Consider the following 16,376-nt stretch of genomic DNA (forward strand, 5'->3'; position numbering starts at 1 on the left):
AATGTTATGGAAACAATATTCTACCTTTAAATGTTATGGATAGAGTATTAAACAATTAAGAATTGTTTTGAAATTGAAATCTAGGCAAGTCCAATCCTATATATAGGACTCATATGTAGTTTTATAAAGAAGAGAAAAGAAAGAAAAAGAAAAAGGAAATAGATTTTGAGAACCTATCTCTCAGTATTGTTCCTCTTCGATGACGAGTGGATTTCAGTTGGAACATTTTTCTCTTGAAGAAGCTATTTGATATTGATCTTGAGACAAATTATTGAAGAAATTCGGAAAGCGTTTCATGTATTCTTCTAGATTTTAATTAATTTTGATTAATCTACATGATGTGCAATTTTCGATGCGTTGTATATTATGTTTCCAACAGATGGTTTCAGAGTGAGTTTAGAATCCAATCTATAATAATTTAATAAGATTAAATTGTTTTATTTTGATCTCTTTTTCAAATATTTAATTGGATTAAATTAAAATTTGATTAAGATAATTTAGGTTACCGTTCATTGGCCAAAACCACTGTTTACGGTCGGGGTATACTGTTTAGCTGCCGAAAAATTGATGTTCACAACCGGTACTGTTCATCTGTCGAAATTGCTGCTTGCGACCGGGAGTTACTATTTATCATCCGAAATTACTATTCATAGCCGTTGGTTACTATTCATGGGTTAAATTTCTTATGATTAGATCAAAGAATTTTTGTGTTTTTGTATTGATTGTTGAAGTATTTAGTTCTTGATTAGTTTTGATCTAAATAGAGTTTATAAATTTTTATAAGTACATTCTTTATCAATAGAGTTGTGGCCCATAGGATGAGCGACGACGGAGGAGGCGGTCGGAGTTGAGATTTAATCTCACAACAACAACAAACAAAAAAAAAAAAATTGGAGTGATCGCCGATGTGTTGGACACATCGGAGATCGGCCGTTGCAGGATGCGTTGCTCCGCCAGCAGCGACGGCGCCGCCGCCCGACATGTGGTGGCGGGTCATCCCACAACCCTAGCTCAAACCCTAGATCTTCTTTGAAGAAGATGAAGTCTTAGTGTATTTGTTTTCATAAAGGGTTGTGAACCCGAACCCGTTAAGACTTAAAGTTTGAATTAAACGGGTGTGACCAACAAACAGAACCCAAACCCAAAACCCTGATAATTTGAATTTTACTGTAAAATTATTATTAAACCTCTGTTTGACCCAGAAATTGTCTTGAAGTCCACTTGATTTTTCTTCTGTAAAATTAGTTTCAGCACTCTGTTTAAACCAGAAACTATTTTTGGAAGCCATTTGAAAGTAGTGGTTATTTTTTAATTAACCCTTAAGAGTTGCAGAATTTGTTCTAAAGCCCAAATACATGTATAATTTATTTTCTCATGTTGAAAAAGATTATTTAACTCTTGTTGATTGATAATGTATCATTGTATTTTCGAAATACTTATTTAAATTATACATGTGACATGGTTGTATTGTTTTAAATTGTTTAATTTTAATTTTTTATGAGATTAAAGTAATACATGTAAAATTACTAATAGGTCCAGAGTTATTATGAATTTCTTAGAAATTGACTGTTATTATTTTCTTTCATGTTCTCTCAATTATAATAAATAACAAAAGTTGTATAGAAGTGTAGATAGATTAATATTTAAGAAATATAAATCTAAAGGTCTTCCATCATAAAGATATAACTTGGATAATAATATTTTAGCTTATCTGATGCCACAAAGGATAGAGTTTGTTAAAATTTATTATCTAGTTATATCTCGCATAAGGATGCCAAGTATTTTATATATAATGGGACCACTAGACTAAAATAGGTAGTGCCACCTGTTTTATATATGATAGCTGGATTGATGGGTAAACACTTCATTGATATCTTAGGATGCTTGGTAAAATAGTAGAGTCATGTCATACATCAAAGACCAAAATTAAAGGAAAGTCATTAATTGTTAATGATTGAATAGGCTGATTCTACCTTGTTTAATTATATTTGACCTTGAAAATCTAGAGGTTTACAATTAAGCTTGGATTTCCTGTTCACATTTTTTTGTTTGAGAGAAACACATTAATGTGAATTTCATTACTTCAATTATCCATGGTAATGATTGTGCAATAATAAAATATAAAATTAAGATTCTTATCTTATTATATTCTGCTTGTGTAGGATGACTAAGTTTAGTCCTTTTGCTAAGCTACTTGATGACTATAAACTGACTGGCCCGAATTATGTGGATTAGAAAAGAAATTTGTTTGTTGTCCTAACGGCTGAAAAATTGGCAAAAGTTGTCAAAGTGGATGAACCTGCCGAACCTGGTCCTGATGCAACATAATATGAGATTCTCGAGCATGATGAATGAGTTGAACATAATGAGCTTGCAAAGTGCTATATTATGACTTTCTTAGATCCTACTTTACAAAAGCAACATGAAGGAAAGAAGACTTGCAAGGAGATCTTGGAAAGCCTTAAGGCTTTGTACAAAGAACGTAATCGTACAGCACATCAAAACGCTATGAGTGGTTTGATGAACACCAAGATGGCTGAAGGTACACCAGTTCACGCCCACGTTCATAAGATTATAGGGTACATAAATGAATTTGAATCCTTAGGAGCCAAACTGGATAATGAATCAAAAGTTGATGCAAATTTCGTTTCACTTCCTCAATCCTTTAATCAGTTAAAAGTGAATTTTAGTATTCAAGAACCAAATCTCACTTTGCCAGAATTGAGCAATATGTTGCAGAGGATTGAAGATATAATGAAGCAAGATAAAGGCATAGTGATGGTTACAAAAATTGCTAGACCGTCTAACTATAAGAAAAGAAAGTTTTCTTATAAGAAAAAGCCAGCAAAAGGAAAGAAAGTATCCAAGAAAGAAAAGAGGGGTTAGACTGGTGATGAATGTTTCTTTTGTAACAAGAAGGGGCATTGGAAAAAGAATTGTAAAGGTTACGTTGCATCATTGAAGAAGGATAAATCTTCTGAAGGTATATCATCTCATCTTCTTATATATGGTGTGTTATTCTTCTTATATATGGTGTGTGGATTCCGACTCATCTTCGCATATTTGCAATTCCTTGTAGGGGTACAAGGAAAGGCGAAAGCTTGAAGATGGAGAGATCACCTTAACGGCAGGGACTGGAGCTTAGTTTCAACATTTTCTATAGGAACTTATTTTTTGCATTTGAATAAAGGGCATGCAATGGAACTAAAAGATTGTCTTTATGTGCCATCCTTTAGGAGAAATTTGATTTCTGTTTCTCAACTTCGTAAAAATGGATATTCTATTTTATTTAGTGAAACATCTATTATAAAGTTTGGAAATTCTATTTTTGCTCATTATGAAGTTGATAATGACATATATTATATATCAACAGTCCTTAATTCTTATGCAAATGTTATTAAAGTTGATAAATCTCTTAAACGTAAGTTTGATCAAAGTAATCCAACTTATCTTTGGTACACAAGGTTGGGCCATGTTAATATTGATCAGATCAATAAGTTGGTAAAGGATGATCCTCTAGATTTTCAAAAAGTTGAAAAATTTCCAACTTGTGAACATTTCTTAAAAGGTAAGATGACTAAATTACCATTTTTAGGAAAACATGTCAGAGTTGAAGGTACTCTTGATATTATACATTCTGATGTATGTAGTCCTTTAATGTTAAAACAAGAGGCGGATATTCATGTTTTATAACATTCACGGATGATGCATCTCAATATGGCTATATTTATTTAATGCATCATAAATCAGAATATTTTGAAAAGTTCAAAGAATATAAAGCCGAAGTTGAAAAGAAACTTGATAGAAGTATCAAGGCCATCCGATCCGATCAAGATGGTGAGTACCTATCTAAAGAGTTTAAAAAATTTATAAAAGAAAATGGAATTGTTAGTAATTTGACACCTCCCGAAACACCACAACGTAACGGTGTATCTGAAAGACAGAACCGAACCCTATTAGATATGGTTAGATCTATGCTTAGTCATTCTCAGGCTCCTACTTTCTTATGAGGTTATGCACTTGAGACTGCAAACTATTTGTTAAATAGAATTCCTACGAAATCAGTTTCATCCACTCTATATGAGATATGGATTGGAAAGAAACCAAGTGTTAGACACTTAAAGGTTTGGGGTTGTCCTGTTCATGTAAAAAATAATAATGGACAAATTAGAGTTTAGAACAAATAGAGGCCTATTTGTTGGCTATCCTAAAGAAAGCACTGGATATTATATTTATAACCCTAATGATCAGACAATGACTATTAGTAAAAATGTGTTCTTTCTAGAAGATCAACTTGTTGGTTAATGATCTTTATCTCTAGAAGAAGAATCGTCTTCTTCGATAGGAGAGTTATCTAATCCAGTGGGAGAAACTCCAAACACCGTTGGAGATTCTATTGATTCAGTAGGAGTGTCAAGTGATAAAGTGAATGGAGATTCATTAACTTAATCTGTTGTTGATGCACCAATTATAATAAGGAGATCAAGTAGGATCATTCATCGACCTGTATGGTACAGGCACTTCGATGAAACATATTTGATGGAAAATAAAGAGGATGATGAAGATCCTAGAACTTACACAGAAGCTATGTATGACATAGATTCTAGTAAGTGGGTTGATGCCATGAAAGCTGAAATGGACTCCATGTATCATAACAAGATATGGACCTTGATTGATCCACCTCTTGGGGTAAAACCTATAAGATGTAAATGGATATTTAAAAGAAAATATGGAGTTGATGGATATGTAGAGACATATAAAGCTGGCTTAATGGCAAAAGGTTATACTCAAAAGGAGGGTATTGACTACGAGGAAACCTTTTCTCTGGTTATAATGTTAAAGTCTATTAGGATCCTTTTAGCCATTGCTGCATATTATAACTATGAGATATGGCAAATGAATGTCAAAACAGCTTTCTTGAATGAATATCTTAAAGAAGATATTTACATGCAGCAACTAAAAGATTATGTATGTAAAGGTCAAGAAAGTATGGTTTGCAAATTGAATCGATCAATTTATGGACTTAAACAGGCTTCAATGAGTTGGAATATTCGTTTTGATGAAACAATTAAAAAATATGATTTTATCTAAAACTCTAAAGAAGCTTGTGTGTATAAGAAACAACAGAATAATTCCATTGTGTTCTTAGTGCTTTATGTTGATGACATACTACTCATTGGGAATGATATAGGTATGAAGACATCGGTTAAATTATGGCTTTCAAACAAGTTCTCTATGAAAGATCTTGGTCAAGCATCCTATATTTTGGGTCTCAAACTCTATAGAGATAGAGAAAAGCGACGTATAGGATTATCATAGTATACTTACGTGGATAAGATCCTCGGAAGGTTTGACATGTAAGATTCCAAGAAAGGATTACTTCCTACTAGACATGAAATCTCACTCTCAAAGAAAATGTTTCCTAAATCTAAAGAGGAGATTGAGAGTTCCAGAAATATACCATATGCTTTGGCAGTTGGTAGTTTGATGTATGCTATGTTATGTACTAGACCTGACATAGCATATACTGTTGGCGTTGTAAGTAGATTTCAGTGCAATCCTGGTGAGGAACATTGGACTGTAGTGAAAGCCATATTTAAATATTTGTGTAGAACTAAAGAGTATTGTTTAGTTTATGATACAAATGACATGAGCATTGAAGGATATACTGATTCTGATTTCCAATCAAATCCAGATGATAGAAAGTCTACATCTGGATATGTTTATATCATCAATAATGGTGCTTTTAGTTGGAAAAGTGTTAAACAAAATATCACCGCTGATTCTACAACCGAATCAGAATATGTAGTAGCAAGTGAAGTTGCAAAAGAAGGAGTATGGATAATAAGTTTGTCTGCGAGCTTGGCATAGTTCCTGCTAGTGTATTTCCCATTTTATTGTTTTGCGATAACAGTGGAGCTTTTGCTCAAATTAAACAACCAAGGGCTCATCAGAAGTCTAAGCATATTGAAAGAAAATATCATCTCGTTAGAGAGATTCACAACATGAAATATGTGGTGATTCAAAAGATTGCTACAATGGATAGCATTACAAATCCTTTCACAAAACCGTTGTCACAAAATGTTTTTGACAGACATTTAGAAAATATGGGAGTTAGGATTGTATCTCATTGGATGTGAGGGCAAGTGGGGGATTGCTAGAGTAGTGTTATATGCTCTTAAACATCCAATACATTTTTATTGAATATTAATTAAGTTTTATTATTGCATATGTTGTTTAGGTATCTTTTATATAATTATTATATTACCCTTAAAAATTATTTTGTTAGATCTTGCACTACGATGGTCACTTATTTGGAGATATGATCTAATTCAGATGTTTCTTAAATTTATGCTTAACCTATGACTAGTAAATGATAGCTTTGTTATAATAGGTTATTTTGCATGACAACGACATATGAGATGTGATGGTTGATCTCAGCCATCGCGAATAAAGATTCCTCGAGTATATGTCATAAGCGCATATTTGATATGTGTAGCACAAGACCTTATTTGGATACTCTAGGATGAGTCACCTAAGAGATAGAGAATTAGAATTGTTACATGGTTCCTTAGACTTGATGATATTTTTATTTTCGATTTGATAATTTAGTATACTTTGATATGATAGTTAAACTTATTTTACAAGTGCTATATAACCTGAAATGTTGGGTTACTAGATTTTATTTAGGAAAATGATGGATATCTAGATAGGATCTAGTATAATCATTTTTATGAGTTAATTTATAATGCATATCCCATGAAGATATTAAATTCCCGTCGACGAGTGATTTTTTGAAAATTATTTTTCTAAATTTATTATCTTATAAAATAAAACACTTGATGTTTCAAAATAATTTTTTTTATGTTCATAGGATTGCAATTTTAGTAATGAGCAAATAGGTGATTTGTCCTTCTCAATAAAGTTCCCTAAAATAAATTAATACCGGAAGGTACTGAATATAAGATAATATTATTCTTGAATATTTAATCCCATATTATGGAAGAGCTTTTATGAACAGTTGGTCGGATAGAGATTTAATTGTTAACTTAAAATTATTAATTTAATTAATAATTGGTTCTCGATATGGAACCCAATTGGTCTCACTAATGTTATTAGAAGAGGTTTACATGCAATACAATTCTATTTCTATCCTAATTGTTATGAAAATAACATTCTATCTTTAAATGTTATGGATAGAGTTTTAAACAATTTAGAATTGTTTTGAAATTGAAATCTAAGGCAGGTCCAATCCTCTACATAGGACTCATATGTTGCCTTATGAAGAGGAGAAAAGAAAGAAAAAGAAAAATGAAATAGATTTTGAGAACCTGTCTCTCAGTATTGCTCCTCTTCGGTGACGGGTGGATTTCAGTTGGAAACTTTTTCTCTTGAAGAAGCTATTTCGTATTGATCTTGGGAAAAATTATCGAAAAATTCGGAAAACGTTTCATGTATTCTTCTAGATTTTAATTAATTTTGATTAATCTACATGATGTGTAATTTCCGTTGCATTGTATGTTATGTTTCCAGCAGAAAGTGTCTTCTGATTGTGGACTACATGATGTGTAATTTCCGTTGCATTGTATGTTATGTTTCCAGCAGAAAGTGTCTTCTGATTGTGGAAATAATGTTCATGAACAACTTTACCTTTTTGTTCCATCCTGTTGTGCTTGTAGGCTGCATCTTACAAGTAATGTTTGGCTATATGAATTTTGGTCATGCACGTTAAAACGTACGAGTGCTTTTTTTCTTCTTATTTGAGTCGCAGTTTAGTCTATTTTTGCATATGTTTTTATTCTTTCTATTACAGGAGTTTCCGTTAAATCTCTTTTTAATTCTTTTTGGGTGCATTATTAAGTGCTGGAAAATTGTTAGTGCAATTAAAAATGGTTAGATATTCTCCAACACAGACCTGATTGCTTAATCTGGCATATTATCAAGTTGTCTCTTTGTTTAAACTTTTTTTTTCCATGTGTATCTACATTCAAGTAATATACAACTCTTATATTACTTGGGTTTTTCTATAAAATTCTTATTTGAGATATGTATAACCCAACAAATGCATTTGCACCTTATTTGTCTGTTTGCCACTTATGAAGTTTTTGTACGTATGAACCTCAATTGAGTAAAGCTGTTAACAAGTAAAACTGTGTCAATGCCTGATCACACGTATAATTTGAATTCAGCTTAGTTTTTGAGTTTTAACAGTGATATCTCAATAAAAGCAATTAACAGTGACTAAGTTATGAGTTTAAGATAGGACTTGGGGCAAACACATAGAAGCTATAGTTTTTGCGTTAAAATTGATTTCTAGTCTCTATTGAAGGCATATTAACTCTAGATTGAGCCAACTAATGATATCAGAGCTAAGGTTACGATCCAACTAATTAAAAAAGAAAAGGATAGTGAACTGCCATGGAAAATTGAAGTCACAAATTAATAAGGAAATGTTGAGGTTATTAATACGTGAGTATAATTCCACGTTAAATAGGATAAGAAAAAACTATGAGTTTAAAATATGGGTTGGGGCCATTACCTAAAATCTATAGCTTTTGGTTAAAATTGGTTTGTAGCCTCTATCTAAGGCTTATTAACTCTAGATTGGGCTCTATTTTCCCCAGGAATGCGCAACGTGACGGGAGAAAAACCTTCCAAGGTTATTCAGTACTTGGAGAGCTAAAAGGCGAAAATATTACATCAAACTATGAGTTGAATGTTTTCTATGATTGCACTCTTTTCAAGCTCATATAAGCTATGGATTATTTGGGGATCTAGAGGTTGTTGAAGTTGGCAGGCGGATTCCTTTCAAGCGAGTTTTTAGACAGATGGTTATGATGGAACCGACATTGAAGGGGTTGACCGACGTATCTTAGTCAGTAGTGATGCTATATGTGTGGTCTGGATCAGTGATCATCCGTCAGAATCCTGAGGTTTTTGCCACTGCAACTGTAACTACAAATTGATTAGTATACTATAATGGCAATAAAGTCTTTATCCTAATTTTTTTGGATGGACGAAATGAATGCTATTTTATTAGTTCGATGCTAAACCAGAAATGATCATAGTAAAATCTTGTTATCCAAACACACCCTTAAACTTGCATATCAAGATGTATCTTAAGCGTGCTTAGCAAGATTCGTAGGTTTCTTTACCACCACACTTCAGAGAACATTATTATTTTTCCATAATATCTGACTTTTGAATTCTGTTCCAATATTATGCTCTGCTCTTCCTCCATCAAATGTTCAAGTTAAACCAATATTTATGCCCCCAATTATTACAAAATAAGCATGCCCCTCTAACTAACTAGTATTTTTCATTTGACTAGATTCTTACATACACCTACTTGTAGATACCCTCTATATTTAATGCACGTAATCATCTTCTCCAATAAAGAGTTGAATCATTCAAGTCTTCTCTAAGGTCTATATATATACCCCCATTAATCAATCTTCTCCAATAAAGAGTTGAATCATTCAAGTCTTCTCTAAGGTCTATATATATACCCCCATTAATCATGTTGCTCTACAGACTAAATTTGCCTTACTTCAATTTGAATGGCCAAATCAAGCTTAATATACGTCATTTCCCTTGCAATAGCTACTTCTTCTCTTCAACTCATGAATGTTTGTATGGATACCGAGTAAGGAGATTGATCAGCGCACCAAGTGTTGGCCTTTTTGTTTTGATGATGTTTAACAAACAATTTACTTCTAATGTTGTTTTGTAGACGTCAAAAATTGCCTATAGGTCCCCGCATGTGGCTCGAGACAGGGAGAAGACGATGAATGTTGCTATTAGAGTTACAGAAGCTTATTTGACAATGACAAACACATGAAGTGAGTCGACGGATCATACGAAGCAACAGAACTTCGGAATAACGGAAACAAGAGCTGATCGGGAGCCCCATGTCGTTTACGAAAGGCGGAGCACCCATCATGTCTCATTTACTCCAAATATGATTCAATCATGGGAACCCGTAGATCTCCTCGTCGGCTTTCCGACGCATCTTGAATCGCGTAATTCCGAATCCAGACGACGAATATACGGTGGAAACAAACTCGATGCACCAAAAAACAAAAAAAAACCAAACCGAGACACCCCGGGGTGTCTTGGCTTGGCCAAGACACTTACAAGTGTCTCGGCCAAGCCAAGACACTCCCAATGTTTATCATATGTGGAGTAAATGGGACACGAGCCACCAGAGAGTGGTTCGGGCAAAATTCGGATCAGTTCGGTCCGTTTCGCCACTGGTTCACTTCCTCCAGCCCCGTCTGAGTTTCCGATGGCCTCTATTACTGTCCTGGCAAATCAAGCACCTCCGGTGAAGATCCGCGATAGTGTGGATTTATCCCATTTTAAGATAAAGATCACAGATCGCCTTGGCCCTTCATACGATGATCGAGGCGAAGCTCCAGTCAAAGAGCGTTTAGGCCCATTGAACGGATCTCGAGCAGTTTTCCAGGCTGGGGGTCATAATAACTCTCTTAGGCAGTGGAAGAGATCGTATGACGGGAAGGTCCCCGTAAATGACCACATTAGATTGCGTGTCGAAGTCCAGGAGCCTGTTGAAGGCCGACGTTCACGAAAACGTAGCCTCAGACATGTGACTCCTGAAGACGCTAACAAGGCGTTGAATTCCCAGAAGAAAATATACTCGTCGAACGAGGACGTTACACCTAGGGAATCGTGCCAACACACGATGGATTGCTCCGGTCATCAGACCGATGAGTTATACTATCGAGCCCGAGGTACGAACAAGTCTCGGAGAAGATATAATCGAGAACCGGACTCCCACTATCCGTGTTCTAAAATCATCAAGGCGGTGTTGTCAGAATGTTGTTGTTCCAAAGCCGCCCCGGAGAGAGTTTTAGTTTTTGAAAGAATCTCCACCAAAACATCTGTGTTCAAACCAAGGCGTTTCCGCAAGAAGAGAGCTGCCCTTCAAGACGATGAATTTCCTGAAGTGTCCGTCAACGTAACTGGTAGAGGGAAGTCGACACGACACTTTAGTCCCGATCATTTTTCAGCGGTATCCCAACGTAAGACCCGATTGCGATCGGGAACCATTAGACAAAAGGATTACCAAAGAATGCAAAAAGGATTGCCCTCAGATGAAGAAACGTCAAATGCCTGTTCAGATGCCTGCTCAGCAATGGCCTCCGATGATACGACATCAAGTGTAGGACAACCCAATGAGTTGCTCATGATCAGCACAGAGCAGATGAATAAAATTCTTGAGGACGCTTTAACCAAGCAAAGGGACAATTTCAAATTCAAAATGGAGATGGCTATGTAGCAGATGAGGGAAATGCATGACCAACAAACCACGACATTGACGAATCAGCAGGGAGAGTCTAGCTGTCGCAATAATCCTAACCAAGCTGATAATGATCGGGAAGTGGATGAGAATGCCAACATAAACACCCCTCCCGTAGACAACAATACTGGGGGTGGTCCCTCGGATGATAACAATACAAAGGAGGACTACGTTACTTCTCCCCGAAATCGCCCGAAGAAAGATACGAGCGAGGATAAGAAGATGAAGGATTTAAAGAGCAAAATCAATGCATTGATGAGTGCTCAGGAAGTAAAAGGTCCGGAATACCGTGCCTATACCCAAGAGAGTGGGAATCAATCCCGTATCCAGCAAAGTTTAATTTAATCAACTTCACGTCGTTTGACGAAAATGGTTCCCCCACTCAGCATTTAATATACTTCAAGTCTCACTTGGGAATAATATCCGGGAATGAACCTCTGATGGTACGGTCATTCGTCGGCACTCTTCGCGGAGCAGTCTTCGATTAGTATCGCCGCCTCAAGCCGGGGAGTATTAGCAGTTGAGATGACATGGAGGACATGTTTCTCACAAATTTCTTCGATGATGATACCGAAGTTTCGATCGGAACGTTGTTTGATGAGAAACAGAAGGATGGAGAATTAGTCGAGAACTTCGTCAAACGATTCCGGAACAAAGCAATGAATTGTCGGGATCCAATCAGCGAAGACTTCATCCTTGAAACTTGTCATAATAATCTTTCATTGGATATCCTCAAAGTCATGGGGATGGCACCGTCCAAGACCTGGAAGGATTTGAAGGTCCGAGGGGAACGAGCCGAACGCTTCCTCAAGAGGAAGAAGGCCGAAAGAGGTCAAACAGCGACAAATGACCCACAACAGAATTTTGTTCCGAGGGGTAAAGGGAAAGCACAAGCGAATGCAGTTAGTGCACTATGTATTTATTATTATGTTTGTCCTTCATGATATTTTTTTTATTCATTTCTCTTTTGACATTTGTTCTATACATTAGTGTGTAATACTTAGATTTCTTTTCATAGCAAGAAAATGAAAACTCACGAAGTCAATTCCAAAGGCAAAAGGATACAATTTCTGAGGCGCCCAGGTCATTATTACGAAGCGACTTCAAGCACTTGGCAGAAAATTCATTAAGAAGGGAACAACTCCGTACTTGTCTTGACAAGAACTTGAATATTCAAAACTCAATACAGAGATCAAAAATATAGGTGCAAATTTTAATGCTGATTCAGAAACTTTGAGAGGAAAATTTTGTAACAAAATCGTAAGAGAAGTACAAATGCTAATAATGAAGAGAATGATGATTCTGCAGGTTTATGAGAATTAAAATTTATTATTATTTATTTTTATCTTCCGATTTATTTTTTATGATTGGATTAATAATTGCTTAATTTTTGCAAAATCAAATAATCATCGAGTGCAAAGTGATGAGCAATAACTAAATGAATCTCAACAGAAGAAGGTATAGTTCTTTATTAATTACAAGGAGGAATATTTTTATCATTTTTTTAAACTATATTCTTGATTCTAACATATGATATGACGTATGCAGCTGATAATTCTCAAAAGAGAAAAAATCCACCTCCGTGGTAGTAATAAAGTGTCCTAAAGTTGGAATAATTTGTGCACATGCGAGAAAAAGATTATTACTTTTTATCAGAATAGAGGCTATTGAACAGAATTTTCATGATATCTTGGAATTATTATTCGTAATAGAAATATTTGTCCAGTAGCTGTTGAGATTGGGCAAAATACCAACAACAAAATAAAGATCATATGTGGGCATCCATTAAGGTACATTGAAAATTAATTTTTGGTAATTGGTTTTTAATTCTTATAAATTAAATTTTTGATTCAAATTTGAATGTAGGATAAATTTGATGCTGAGGACATGGAGCAAAAGAGAGAGTCAATAATGAGACACTTGCGCGATTTGTGGAATTAAGTGGCGTGGTGACACGTACAGAAAATATGTGAAAGAAAATTCATTGCAAGTTACACTTAGCAATAAGCCTACAGAAGTGAGTGTTGATGACTGGGATTGCTAGTCAAGGAAGCATTATTTTTCTTCAAAATTTCAGGTATTAATCTCATATATTTTATTAATTTTGTTCCATGTATATTATTGGATTATTGAAATTATCTTTTAATCTTGATGTATAGAAAGCAAGCCAACAAAATATACTTAACAGAGGTAAAAGAAAGATGCTCACACCAACACGGGCAGCAAACCCTTTAGACAAATTGCGTGGGAATTGATATAAATTCAAACTAATTTTCTATTTATTTAAACTACTTTGTTTTTAAGTTTGATTTTTGTACTCATTTTTATTTAATATTTGAATAAGGGTGGCAAGTCAGGAAATCCACCTGATGTGGCAAATTGTTTCATGAAACTCGAAAGAAAGGCTAATGAAACAGCTAGATACTAGGGATCAAGAAAAATATGTAAGTAGAATATGTGTTTAAGTTTGATAATGATGCATATATATAGTACTAACATATGGATTTAATTTTATTAGGATGAAAATTGTTCAAGTCAAACAAGCAAACCGCTTCACTTTCTGACATTGAGATAGTTGAGAAAATCTGGGGAAAATCAATCTCTGAGTCACATCACTGTATTTGGTGGTGGACTATTTTGAAAGATTTGAGAGGACCGCTCCCTATGCGATCTGATCTTGACGCATCGATTATAGAAGAAAGAGAAAGAACCAGATGCTTCAATCAACAGCTTGGACGAGTAGGAGCAACAACAACAAAGGATGTCTGAGTAGAGGCACAAGTGAAAGATATGGCAAGAAACTTTTTTTAGATCAATGCACCTTCATTTGAGCTCCTCAAACTCGAGAACAGTTGCAGGAATTAGGTAATTATTTTTTGTAAAATCTGCTTAATATATTTTTATGAACTACTTGCACTAAAAAATGTGATTTTTACTTAATACGATAATATTTTCTTATTGAATATTTCTATAATTATGTGTTTTTTTAATTTTTCAGGGCTATCCGATGCAAGATTAGGAGGGGGGTAACTCGAGTCTTCTTTTGACTGATGAATTAGAGATGAAAGAATGTGTCTTCTCCCAAATCTTTATTTTAATTTTTTTTTAGGATAGGTTTTCATGTATTTTTCTTTAGAACAATTAGGATATTAACTCTTGTTATTAGTATTGAATATTTAAGGATGGTGGAATTTTATTTATTGATGTCATTAATGAATGGAATTTTTATTTTTCCTCTTATTCATTATTGGGTATTTTTAATATATTTTTTTGTGAATATTAGTGCCAGGTTGAGAATAATCTGATAATTGCCTATGAATGGAAAAATTATTATTATTAAAGTATATTAGAAATTTATAGTCTACAATGATGGTTTTAAAAATAGGATTTTGTTCATCAACGAAGGGAAAACACCATCATTGATGGGTTACTAATTACCCATTATGAGGACTTTTACGACGGTATCTAACCGTCATTAATTACTCTTTAACGATGGGAAAATATCCCGTAACTAATGGTAACGACGGGAAAATATCCCCGTAACTAATAGTAACGACGGGAAAATATCCCCGTAACTAATAGTAACGACGGGAAAATATCCCGTCACTGATGGTAACGATGGAAAAATATCCCGTCACTGATGACAACGACGGTGATAATTACCGTCGTAAATATTAACGACGGTAATATGTTCCGTCATTATAGACTTTATAACGACGGGTAGTATATCCCTTCGTGACCCTTTAGCGAAGAGGGCTTTAACGACGGGTGACGAAGGGATTTTTCCCCGTCGTTAGCATACAATAACAAAGGTTTTCAGCTCTTTAACGAAGGGAAATCCCTTCGTTAAAGATGTAATTTCTTGTAGTGATGATCACACAGTCAGTATGTATCCAGGGTAGGATAATCTCGATGAGGTAAAGGAGATTGATGAGGGGGCCGCCTCCTTCTCCTACTTTATGTCTTGTTCTTGAATTGGGGAACTGATAAATGTTGTAGAGTTTTCGGTTAGCTAGAAAACCGAGTGTGTAGAAGAAGTTCCGGCTTCCAAACCGGATTGTGTTAGTGGATTTCTCCCCGGGAGTGGGGAGCGGAGACGTAGGACGGAAGGTCCGAACTCCGTGATCATATTGCTTGTTTGAGTGTGCTTTGGCGTTCATTCATATTTATGTTCATATCTTATATCGCCATTGCTCATTTCTATATCATCCACTATCTTGTCTAGATTGTTTATCCTTGTGTAGTTTATATATCCTTGCATATATATATTCATCATCTGGATATATCTCTTTGTTGTTCATATTGCTTATCCTAGCTTACATATCTTGTTATTTTTCACTCTTGCTAGGATAACTTGTTAATAAGTTTTAATTGGCATTTAATCGGATTAGAATAGTATAAGACCCTAATCACCCCCCCTCTAGGATATAACAATTGGTATCAGAGCTTGGTGCTCTTTGATTTAAGGTCTAATCGCCTTGAGTTAAAGATCCAAGTTAGCTTATTGTGCTAATCTAATTTTGAGCTTTATTTGTATCTTGCTTGCCTTTTATATTATGGATATGTATGGTTTAGGTTATGCCATCAATATTGCTCCTAGATTAGATAATTTCTCCTATGCCCAATGGTGTGTTAGATTTAAACTTTTTGTTCAATCTAAAAACTTTGATTTATGGGAAATTATAGATGATGCTTATATTGTGCCCATTTTGGAGAAATCCAAGTGGAATAAAAATGATTATCGTATGTTTACAATGAATAATATCTTGTTAGAATATTTGCTAAATGCTTTTAACTCATCTCTCTCTAACAAGTTTGTTCATTTTGATAGTGCTTACACCTTATGAAAATTTATTGAAGCACATCAAGGGGATTTGGAGGCGATCCGACAAGCTTTGGCGGATCCGGCTTCAAGTTCATGTGGAGCTTCATCATGCACACGGCCACTAGGCGATAGCCCTAGTGAGGTTTGCGAGTTCGAACCCGAAAATGAGTTATCTAGTGATGAACTTGTTTGTGCATCTAAGAAATTATTGCATGCCTACAACAAATT

The sequence above is a fragment of the Asparagus officinalis genome, chromosome 5 (genome assembly GCF_001876935.1).
Source record: "Asparagus officinalis chromosome 5, Aspof.V1, whole genome shotgun sequence".
Classification (NCBI taxonomy): Eukaryota; Viridiplantae; Streptophyta; class Magnoliopsida; order Asparagales; family Asparagaceae; genus Asparagus; species Asparagus officinalis.